Raw genomic sequence first — 12,277 nt, forward strand, 5'->3', positions numbered from 1 at the left:
AGCAATACTTATATCAGACAAAATAGACTTTAAATCAAAAACTGTAATAAGAGACAAAGACAGGCACTACATAATGATAAAGGGAACAATCCAACAAGAAAATATAACACTTGTAAATATCTACACACCCAACATAGGAGCACCTAAATATATGAAGCAACTATTAACAGACATAAAAGGAGAAACAGACAATAACACAATAATAGTAGGGGATTTAACACTCCACTTACACTAATGGATAGATCATCCAAACAGAAGATCAATAAGGAAACACTGGCCTTAAAGGACACATTAGACCAGATGGACTTAGTAGATATATACAGAACATTCCATCCAAAAACCACAGAATACACATTCTTTTCAAATGCCCATGGAACATTCTCCAGGATTGATCACATATTAGGCCACAAATCAAGTTTCAATAAATTTAAGAAGATTGAAATAATATCATGCATCTTTTCTGACCACAAAGTTATGAAACTGGAAATCAACTACAGAAAGAAAACCAGAAAAGCCACAAAAATATGGAGATTGAACAAAATGCTACTGAACAATGATTGGGCCAATGAAGAAATCAAAGAAGAAATTGAGAAATTCCTGGAGACAAATGAAAATGAAAACACAACATGCCAAAATCTGTGGGATACAGCAAAAGCGGTTCTACGAGGGAAGTTTATAGCAATTGAGGCCTACCTCAACAAAGAAGAAAAATCCCAAATAGACAATCTAAAAGTGCACCTAAAGCTACTGGATAAAGAACAACAAACAAAGTCCAAAATCAGCAGAAGGAAGGAAATAATAAAAGTCAGAGCAGAAGCAAACGAAATAGAGACTAAAAAGACAGTAGAAAAGATTAATGAAACCAAGAGCTGGTTCTTTGAAAAGATAAACAAAATTGACAAACCCTTAGCTAGACTCACCAAGAAACAAAGAGAGAAGGCTCAAATAAATAAAATCAGAAATGAAAGAGAAGAGATTACAACAAACACCTCAGAAATACAAAAGATAATAAGAGAATACTATGAAAAGCTGTACGCCAACAAATTGGATAATCTAGAAGAAATGGATAACTTCTTAGAAACAACCTTCCAAAACTGGACCAAGAAGATGTAGAAAATTTGAATAGACCGATCACCAGTAAGGAGATCAAAACAGCAATCAAAAACCTTCCAAAAAATAAAAGTCCAGGACCAGATGGCTTCCCTGGTGAATTCTACCAAACATTCAAAGAAGACTTAATACCTATCCTTCTCAAACTCTTCCAAAACATGGAAGAGGAGGGGAGGCTTCCTAACTCCTTCTACGAAGCCAACATCATTCTGATACCAAAACCGGATAAGGACAACACAAAAAAAGAGAATTACAGGCCAATATCACTGATGAACATCAATGCAAAAATCCTCAACAAAATGCTAGCAAATCGAGTACAACAATACATTAAAAAGATCATACATCATGATCAAGTGGGTTTCATTCCGGGGAGGCAGGGATGGTTCAACATCTGCAAATCTATCAACGTGATACATCACATTAACAAAATGAAGAATAAAAATCACATGATCATCTCAATAGATGCAGAGAAAACATTTGACAATATACAGCATCCATTTATGATAAAAACTCTAAATAAAATGGGTATAGAAGGAAAATATCTCAACATAATAAACGTCATATATGACAAACCCACAGCAAATATCATTCTCAATGGAGAAAAACTGAAAGCTATCCCTCTAAGAACAGGAACCAGACAAGGATGCCCACTGTCACCACTCTTATTTAACATAGTATTGGAAGTCCTAGCCAGAGCAATCAGGCAAGAAAAAGAAATAAAGGGGATCCACATTGGAAAAGAAGAAGTGAAACTGTCACTCTTTGTAGACAACATGATTTTATCTCTCGAAAACCCTAAGGAGTCCACTAAAAACTTTTAGAAATAATAAAGGAATACTGTCAAGTCTCGGGATACAAAATCAATGTACAAAATCAGTTGTGTTTCTATACACTAACAACAAAGTAGCAGAAAGAGAAATTAAGAATACAATCCCATTTACAATTGCAACAAAAAGAGTAAAATACTTAGGAATAAACTTAACCAAAGAGGTGAAAGATCTGTACACCGAAAACTATAAAACGTTGATGAAAGAAATCGAAGAAGACTCAAAGAAATGGAAAGATATTCTGTGCTCTTGGATTGGAAGAATTAACATAGTTAAAATGTCCATAATTCCTAAAGCAATCTATAGATTCAACGCAATCCAGATCAAAGTTCCAACAACATTTTTTACAGAAATAGAACAAAGAATCCTAAAATTTATATGGAACAACAAAAGACCCCGAGTAGCCAAAGGATTCCTGAGAAAAAAGAACAAAGCTGGAGGTATCACACTCCCTGATTTCAAAATACACTACAAAGCCATAGTAACCAAAACGGCATGGTACTGGCACAAAAACAGACACACAGATCAATGGAACAGAATTGAGAGCCCAGAAGTAAACCCACACGTTTATGGACAGCTATTATTCGACAAGGGAGCCAAGAGCATACAATGGAGAAAGGAGAGTCTCTTCAATAAATGGTGTTGGGAAATCTGGACAGCCACATGCAAAAGAATGAAAATAGACCATTCCCTTACACCATGCACAAAAAACAACTCAAAATGGATTAAAGACTTGAATGTAAGACCCGAAACCATGAGACTTCTAGAAGAAAACATAAGCAGTACACTCTTTGACATTGGTCTTAGCAGCATATTTTCAAGTCCCATGTCTGACCGGGCAAGGGAAACAAAAGAAAAAATGAACAAATTGGACTACATCAAACTAAAAAGCTTCTGCACAGCAAAGAAAACCATCAACAAAACGCAAAGACAACCTAACAATTGGGAGAAGATATTTGCAAACCATATATCAGATAATGGGTTGATGTCCAAAATATACAAAGAACTCATACAGCTCAACAACAAAAAAACCAACAATCCAATTAGAAAATGGGCAAAAGATCTGAACAGAGATTTCTCCAAAGAAGATAACAACAGGCACATGAAAAGATGCTCAACATCATTAGCTATCAGGGAAATGCAAATCAAAACTATAATGAGGTATCACCTCACTTCGGTCAGAATGGCTATAATTAACAAGACAGGAAACGACAAATGTTGGAGAGGGTGTGGAGAGAAGGGAACACTTGTTCACTGCTGGTGGGAGTGCAAACTGGTGCAGCCACTATGGAAAGCAGTATGAAGTATCCTCAGAGAATTAAGGATAAATCTACCATATGATCCAGCTATTCCACTGCTGGGTATTTATCCAAAGAACTTGAAAACACAAAGGCATAAAGATACTTGCACCCCTATGTTCATTGCAGCATTATACACAATAGCCAAGACTTGCAAGCAACCTAGGTGCCCATCAAGGGACAAATGGATAAAGAAGATGTGGTATTTATACACGATGGACTACTACTCAGCCATAAGAAATGACGAAATCCAGCCATTTGTGACAACATGGATGGACCTTGAGGGTATTATGCTGAGTGAAATAAGTCAGGGGGAGAAAGCCAAATACCATATGATCTCAGTCATAAGTAGAAGATAAAAACGACCAAAAAAAAAAAAAAAACCAAACACATAGCATTGGAGATTGGACTGGTGGTTACCATTGGGGAAGGGGGGAGGGGGGAGGGCAAAAAGGGTGATTAGGCTCACATGTGAGGGGATGCACTATAATTCATGTTCGGGTGGTGAACATGATGTAATGTATACAGAATTCAAAATACGATGTACATCTGAAAAAATAAACATTTAAAAAAATTTAAAAATTAAAAAAAATTTGAAAACAAAATTAATAACTGAGACATACCACATAGCGCTTCGGAAATGTTAATGTGCATGTGAGTCCCCTGCAGATCTGTTAAAACGCGGACTGAGTCTCTCTGACAACCTCCCGATGACGGTGACGCTCGGGCTGCGTCCATAGAGCATGAGGGGACACAACGCAGGGGCCCGAGGCCTGGCGCGCAGGCTGCTCAGCTCAGTGAAGTTTGCTCTCCTTCGTGGACGTCTTACCTCCCTTCCTGACCTCGCCTTACTTGGGAGAAAATAAGATGGCTTTCTTCATCTTTCTACCCTCCAAAGTTCTAACCTAATCAGAACGCCTTCCATACGAGAGGCACTGAATATATGCCAACTGAATGAGTGACACCCAGCTTTTAATAGCCATCCCTTCTTCCACAGTTATACACAGAATTTTTTCCTCTAAATTAATTTATTTTACATAGAGAGAATTTGTGAAAACAATCAGGAAAGCTCTCAATCTTTTAAAAAGTAAAAGATTGTATTTGCGGCATAATCCAGTGCATTTTCTTATGCTAATCAAAACTTTTTTTAAACAGCACATATCCATAATTAACTGAATTTATCTAATTATTTTTCCTTTTTTTGTAAATAAGAATTTAACAAATAAAAATAACTGTCATTTCGTTTTCTGGGGAAGTTTTAATCTTAAAAAAGCAATCATTTTCTTAGGATGTACCTTATACTTTTAAAGCAGCACAATAAAATTATAAGGACATCTTAGGAAGGTTTATAAAATACTTCGGACTTTTCACACTAACGGTATCATTAAAAAGATCAAATAGTATTGCTGTCAACGATAGGTACACCTTCGGCACAGTTTCACGTGTTTCTCCACTAATTCTGTGATCACCGTGACACGTGACTAAACGTCTCACGTCTGGTTTCTTCACTTGTAAACACTAGTGCTCCATGCTGAGAAAAATGGTACGCTGATAGGGTGTTTTAAGCACTTAAAGGAAACAAAGTGGAATATTATTTTCATTTCTAAGACGTTTACCTCTACAGTTTTACGGCTTTTTCGGTGTTTTGCGATGAGCCTGCCACCGACCACTATTTCTGAGGCACTAACAGAGGACGGGGGCCAAGGATCAGGCTTGGAAGCATCCCGCTGAGTTACACGACCCAAGAGTCTTGCACACGCACGTGTGGTTCCCTCTCTGCGCAGCAAACCGCGGTCCTGCGGCCCGCCGCCCGCCCGTGTCGCCCTGTCGTCTTTGTTGGCCTGTGGTTGTGTTCCAAGACCAGACCCCGGGGGGCCGGGCGCTGGCGGAGGGCGGCCGGAGGCCGCGCGCAAACCGAGCCCACCCGCGGGCGAGCTCCCCCCGGTTCCGGCGGCCAGCGGCCCCCTCAAAGCCCGGAGGCTGCCGGCGCGGGCACCCGGCTCGGTCTCCGGGGGAGGGCGGGGCCGGGGGCACCAGGACCGGGGAGGGGGCGGGGGGGGAAGAGGGAGCACGAGGACCGGGGAGGGGGCGAGAGAGCATGGGAAGGCGGGAACTCGGGGGCGGGGGTGGAGGACCGGGGAGGGGGCGGGGAGAGAAGGGGGAGGACGAGGATGGGGAGGGGGAGAACGAGGACCGGGGAAGAGGCGAGGGAGCATGGGAGGGTGGGGGAACTCGGGGGCGGGAGATGAGGACGGGGTGGGGGGGAGGAATGGGGGAACGAGGGAGGGGCGGGGACGGGGAGGGAAGGCTGCAGGCCCAGGGCGGCCCCTCCTCCGCCGGCGTCTCCCCAGCGCCGTCCCTGTCTGTGCCGCCCGCCATCTTGCGCGGGTTCCCGGGTGGGGTGGGCAGGAGGGGCCTGCGCCTGGCCGAGGTGCCGCGCGATTGCGGAGCCGTGACGCCGCCCAGCTCCCCGCCGGCCCGGGCCCTCCTCCCCGCCAGCCCGCTCCCCGTCCCCGCCGGCCCGGGCCCTCCTCCCCGCCGGCCCGCTCCCCGTCCCCGCCGCCCCGGGCCCTCGTCCCCGCCGCCCCGGGCCCTCCTCCCCGCCGGCCCGCTCCCCGTCCCCGCCGCCCCGGGCCCTCGTCCCCGCCGCCCCGCTCCCCGTCCCCGCCGGCCGCCGCAGTGCCGGGAGGCCCGGAGCCCTCAGAGACGCGCGTGCGCGGAGCGCGGCGGCCTCCGGTGCGGAGCGGAGGGTCCCCGCCGCCAGGGCGCGCCCTGGTAGTGCTCGTCGTTACGCGCCGCAGATTGTTCTTAGCTGGGACTTGCGACAGGACCCTGGAGTTTTAAATCCCCCTTTTCTGAAGCTTTGGAACTGTAACATGTTCAATTTTAATTATTAAAAAAATTTGCTATACTAGAATATTTTCTTTTTAAAAGTTTTTTGATAATACACTTAATGTGGCTCAAACTGATGAGAATTTTTAGGCTGCTTAATTTTAAAACGGTTTATGATGAGGAGTTTTAGGCTGGTTACTTTTAAAACTGCAGATGAGAAGCAGGCTCCGAGGACTGGAATTTTGCTTGCCCTTTTGAGAGACATTTGCGTTTGTGAAGGAAGGGGGGGATGACCTCGTAGGGACCTGAAATTGGCCACCCCAGGATGTGTCTCTTTGGCATCGGGACTGTTTGGGGCTGATTGCTTTTGATAACAGGGACAGGGAAGGAGGCTCTGAGGAATGGAACTTGCCCTTGTTGGGACACATTTACGTTTGTAAGGTAAATCTCTATCTGTAAAAGGTGCCTCCCTCTCTGTACCAGGAAGAAGGGAGATGACGTTGTCCCTAGAAACTCTTAATGGGGAAGGCAAGAACTTGATTTGGTTGCTGTCTGGCAATCTCATGTAACTGATTTAGGGTGGTGGCTTCTAACCTTTCTAACCTTTACTTAATCCGATTTGATTCTTGTCTGAAAGTCATGGGATCACCCAATGACCAGACCCCACCGGCGCTGATGCCATTTTAACTTTTTTTCATATTCCTTCCTTTGTCTTGTAAAGAGATAACCCACATACCCATGCCTTATAAAATTAGCCCTAACCCTCAACTCGGGGCAGCAGCAGGAGCTCTGACTTCCTGTGGGTCCTGTCCCCATGCTACACTATTCTCTAAATAAAAGAGCACTACTGCCAGATCTTGAGAGTCCAAGAAATCTTTCTTTCGACTCCTCGGCTCACCGACCCCGCATCAAAACGAATATATATTTTTAAAACTAATCTTCGATTATTTTAAGTGCATATATGTACTAATTTAAATGATGATGTTATGTATAAAAAAATTATAAACTGTTAACTTTGAGGCCTTCAAAATACAACGTATTAGTATTTAATGATTAACAGAGTTTTTATGCTCCTTTTAGTAATTCTGGTTATATAATCTCTCAGTAAACCCTAAGCAAACTCTTGTTATTTGTGAAAGTAAGTATTTTTCTATAGAAGATATTCATGTGATGCTGTGATGAGCATTCTGTTCGGAGTTGAATATAGACTACTGAATCATCACAAAGTGGCCTAGTAGAAGATAGACACATATAAAATGAATACAATTGTGTACAGTGAATTCTTAACGTCCAAAAATATGGGAAAGTAATCATTAGCATTCCTGTATATTTAACTTTCATAGTCATTCTGGTCTAGTTTTCTTTTGAAGACTCCCTCTTTCCATATAGATAATGAAGGGCTTTGAATAAATGTTAGGAAACCTAACTTTGGTCCGCAGGTTTACCACCCACTCACTATGCTTTTTCATATGTTGTTTGCAGTTCCTTTTTCTGGAGTGCCTTTCCCTTCTCTCTCCCTGCCCTAACGTTCACCCTCCACACACACCCGGCTTTTCCCTCCTGGTTGTCAGAGACCTCCTTGAAGGTCATGCTCTGCTCAGGGTTTCGTCAGCCTCTTCCTGTGTTATAGAGCCTTTCACATTGGTTTGCAATGACTTTGTTTATTTGCTTGTTTCCTTCTGCCAAACTGTAAGCTCTTGAGGACAGGATGTGCTTTATTTGTTCACATATCCCCGATGCCCAGAGCAATTTTTAAATTTTTGTATCTAAAATAATAGATATTTTAAAAATTAAGACCAGAGGTAGTCTTCTCAATAACGTATTGAGAATCAAAGCTTTGTATTGTTTAGATTATTCCAAACCACATTAATCTCGCCTTCTCTGAACTCCTATAGTATATTTAAGACTATACTGTTTCTCTAAGCTTTGGATGAGTAAAAAAATATTTAGTGTATGTTAATTAACCCCCTCTCCCAACTGGGCTTGAAGACAGGAGCCTAATCTTATACCTTTAAATACCCACTGTACCTAGCCTAATTTGGGACACATATTAGGAGCTTAATACATACTTTCCAGTTGACGAATTAGCTGAGAAGACATAAAAGTATATAATTATTCTGGAAAGTTTTCCACAAAGTGAAAAAATGGTCGTCCAACTGACAAAATAAAGGCCCACAATGCCGATGAGTAATTGTCTGTGTCATGCTGGTGTTTCACCGACTTGCCACTTTCCTTTGGTTGTGGAAACCTGACCTCTGGTGTTATTACACTTTTAACTCTTTATAATTATTATTAGCTTACTTTGGACAATGGCAAACTAACTACAGCCATTCTTTTTCCTTAGAAAATATTTTGTTTCTGAACTATAGATGGCGTAACTTTGTAATACTATATGCTGCTAAAGCATTCTTTCACTTAGAAATCTCATAGTGATTTTTTCAGAAATTTAGAATTGGAACATTAATTTTTGATCCCACTCGTGGATATTATACAACTTTAGGGCTAACTCAGAAAAGTAAGGGCATCGTTTTAGACCACGACACTTATTTGATTAATTATTTAGTGGGTCCAGATGGATATGCACAGGTTACCGGTTACGTCCTTTTGCATGTTTGATTTACGGTGAGCTGAATCTGTTCAGACAGGCATCAGCCCCGTGCCGGTGAGGGACACGGAACTTCTGTTTCTTCTGAATACAATTGTCTCAGTTGCCTAAGATGTGGCTGAAGAGGAAAGGGTAAGTGGTGTGAATAATGCAAAATGGTAGTCAAAACAATGTTCACACCGTGTTTGCTTTCCTAGTATGGAGATCACTGAAATCTCCTTGGACTAGGTAAAATTAGAAAAACGAAAGCTAGCTTTTCCTCCGTCATTGCCTCATGCAGCCCTCATGATCCTGGGCAAGTAATGTAATCTCTTTAAAACTTAGTTAACTCAAAAAAATAGAAATAGCAGTGTCCAAACTCCCTACTTTAGAGTTTTCGTGAGACTCAATGGATGTAACTGAGAGTTTTGAAAAGTTGAAAGAACTTGCAAGGAAATCCACTCTCTTTAAGAGAAATAAACCGCACTTGCACAGAGGAGGGAGCACGCGGAGGTCAAACCCCAGCTTCTTTGCTGAGTTTCAGCATCCATTGGGAGAGTTTGCTTTTCCAGTGCTTCAGCTACAAACGGGAGGTGGTCTGACCCCAGGCCTCACTCTTCACTCCTAGAACCTGCTGCCTGCATGAGAGGACGCATCCCTTCCCTGGATGATTCACAGCAAGGACGTCCAGTCCTTCAAGGCAGACACTGCCCCCACCCACAAGGTGAGGAGCCTCACCCTGTGATGTCAAAAGGAAAGCCATATCAGAATACACCCGAATAAGGGTGTGGTTTTGTTACAGTTATAATCACAAAAACAAGTCTTCTAAATACTTTGTCTACATTATCTCTTTTAATCCTTATGAGGCTGACACTAGTATCCCGTTTTATGGCTGAAAAAGCTACATCTTCACATTAATGACTGCTTAAGGTCTCCCAGTTAGTAAGAGAGCCGGCTAGGAATCTAGTTCTGACTGCCGAGCCACAGTGCTATCCTGCTTCTTTATAAATACATCATTGTTATGTCCTATTTAGTAGCCTAAATACTGAGAGGAAAATGTTAAGGGCAAAAGTTTTAGGCAGAATTAGTTACCTTCCTCTCCACTTTTTTTACTGCTTCAAAACATCTAACAAAGCAACTGGCAGAGACTCTGAGGGCCTTTAAGGGAACCAGATAATGGCGTGCACAGTGTCGTTGACAAAGAAACTCAAGGCCTAGCTTTTGGTTGGCAGGAGAGGAGCCCAAACTCGCTCTTCTACCACGACCTGGTGATCGCCCATGTTCTCTTGCCTCCCCACCTTCCTGCCGATTGAGGCCTCAGGCCCCTCGGCAATGAGGGAGAATCGGGCTAAATTCTTGGCCCTGGACCAGAGCATCTTCAGCGCCGGAGCACCTTCGGCCTGTCAGGGGGACCCAGAGCAGGACGCTGGGACTGCAGCACTGGGGGCAGCTGGAAAGTAAATCTTACAGGAAACCACAACTCTTCAAGCATTTGGAAAAATCACTCCCTGGACCTGTTTCTCCCAAAAGCACCTTTCTTTCTGTTTCCCTTAAAAACACACATCGACACAGCAAGTCCTGCTTAATTCATTACCTAAACATTTCCTGTGTTAAGCAGCACTTTTCAGGGACACTCATTACTGAGCAACTTTTGATGAGTCTCTGCTCTTCATTCATTGAAAATAAGACCTGAAAGGTAAAGGTGGTAGCTGACTGAGAGATTCAATAAATGTTTATGATTGCTTGTATAAGCTCTTCCTCCTTAAATGTGAAAATAAAGGAAAAGTGTAGCATTATATTGGTAATTGACTTTGGAGTGACTTTTTTCAGTTCCAGCTTCAAAATTAAATCTTCGACATTAAGTTTTGTTGATGTTAACATTTACATGAGGAGATAATGCTGTACAGAAGAATCAAGCTAATAGTCTTAGCAGGTAAATGGACCCAGGACTGAATCTCATCCCCTGCTTATTAGCGATGTGACTTTGGACATTGTTCCTTCTCTGTACCCTCAGTCTCCCCACCTGAGGTTAGGTGGAGGTCAAATGGAGATCAAGGGATGATCGGCCAGTCAGGACGCGGAGGCCGCCTACGCTTCCCCCTGGACTGCTGGCCTGATTTAAGTCTTTGATCTATGGCCGCGTGACTCTCGAATGTCTCTAGGGCCTGGAGTGATACTGTTTGGAGCATTTTGTATGTTCTAGGAGCTATGCTGAGCATTTTATGTGGACTATCTTACATGATCATCACAATGACCCTCTAAGAAGGATGCTAATATGATTCCCATGTTAAAGATGAAGAAACCAAGAGTTAAGATCCCCAAATTGCCTCTCTAAGAGGAAAAGTGGCTTTTCTACTGCTGAACCCCAAAGCCCCTCCTGAGGTTCTGCCTCTGAGACCTTTAATTTCCACCGTGTCAAAGCCCAGGGCTCAGCCTGCTCTGCCTGCTCTGGAAGGAGGCGGTGTCCATCCAATGGGGTGAGGAAAGGGACTGTGAAGGGGCCTGGAGCATCGCAGTCTCCCAGCTCCACCCTCCTTGCCACCCTTGAATACAATCATGTAGACGATTTTATAATTCTGTTTCACTGCTGACCTGTGGGGAAAGTGATAGAATAATAAAATTAACAAATGGGAATGTTGTAAGTGTCCTGGAATCTTAGAAATGTTTACACACGTAATTCCTGATTCATAAAGTCCTTCACTCTCTCTGAGATGGTAAGAGGGTATCTCTGGCACATGTGGCTCTTCCTTCCCCACCATTTCAATACTGCCAGCACTGTGATTCATTTTCCTTCCCAGAGTTTACACAGAGTAACAATAATCCACATGGCTCTTATAGGACAAAAGAAAAGTAGCCTAGAGGATAAATAGGTAGTTACAGATATATGTATATATGGAGTTTTCAATTGCTGTATATAATCACCAAACAGATACTGAAAAGTAAATTTTCCTATTATTTTGTATTATGGGCAATTCCAATACCATGTACACCTTTAGAATTGAGCAGACAATGACTCAGGGCTGTGCCTCGCCTCAACTGTGAAGGCCTGGCCTGTGGTTATGGCCACTTACACTCAATAAAATGCCTGCAAATAACAATCAGTTGAGACTAAACATTCTCGTGAGCTGGAAGCTAACTTCTTGATAAGGTTCCACATTACGTAGTAACTGCCCTAGAACAGGGATCTGCAACCCCTTCTCCAGCAGAGAACATCACTGAGCAGCACAATGCAAGGAAAAAACCCTCACAGGCTTTGCTGGGTTTTTCTTTATACTTTTTTATTCAGGTCAGCTATACTTTCAAGAAGGTAAAGGAAGGTGTGAGATTGGGAATGACAGGAGCGAGGTTAGAAAGGAAGTTATTTTTACGAAGGCTTGAATGGGAAGGGAAAAGTCAATTATGCACAGGGAATGGGAGCAGGGAGGCCAGGGGAAAGTGGTTAACTGGTGGAGGATTTAACTAGTTCCCTAGTCCCTCTCATTTCTTCATAAATATTCACAATCCTTCATCACTCCCCTGCGGTGGCGGTCTCATTCATTTTCACCTCCCCCTCCATTCCTGGAGGAGGAACCTTCACTGAGGATTCAGAACATGGTGAGGAAGCGCCTACTGTGCACAGGACCGTC

The 12,277-nt window shown here is 43.0% G+C and overlaps 1 long non-coding RNA gene across 7 annotated transcripts in view; it reads right to left on the bottom strand.

Annotated features, from left to right (window-relative positions):
* The window catches only part of LOC100630169 (uncharacterized), a 105,289-nt gene extending 99,838 nt beyond the window's left edge, over positions 1-5,451 (bottom strand). For 5 of the 7 annotated variants that reach the window (XR_001380260.3, XR_002805157.2, XR_011434303.1 and 2 more), the window contains exon 1: positions 4,852-5,258. This is a non-coding gene — a long non-coding RNA (uncharacterized lncRNA). Of the gene's footprint in view, positions 1-3,858; positions 4,087-4,851 lie in introns of all 7 variants that reach the window. The other 2 variants (XR_011434302.1, XR_001380261.3) reach the window with 2 other exon arrangements.
* Between the last annotated feature and the right edge of the window lie 6,826 nt (positions 5,452-12,277).

This window comes from Equus caballus, chromosome 30 (genome assembly GCF_041296265.1).
Source record: "Equus caballus isolate H_3958 breed thoroughbred chromosome 30, TB-T2T, whole genome shotgun sequence".
NCBI lineage: Eukaryota > Metazoa > Chordata > Mammalia > Perissodactyla > Equidae > Equus > Equus caballus.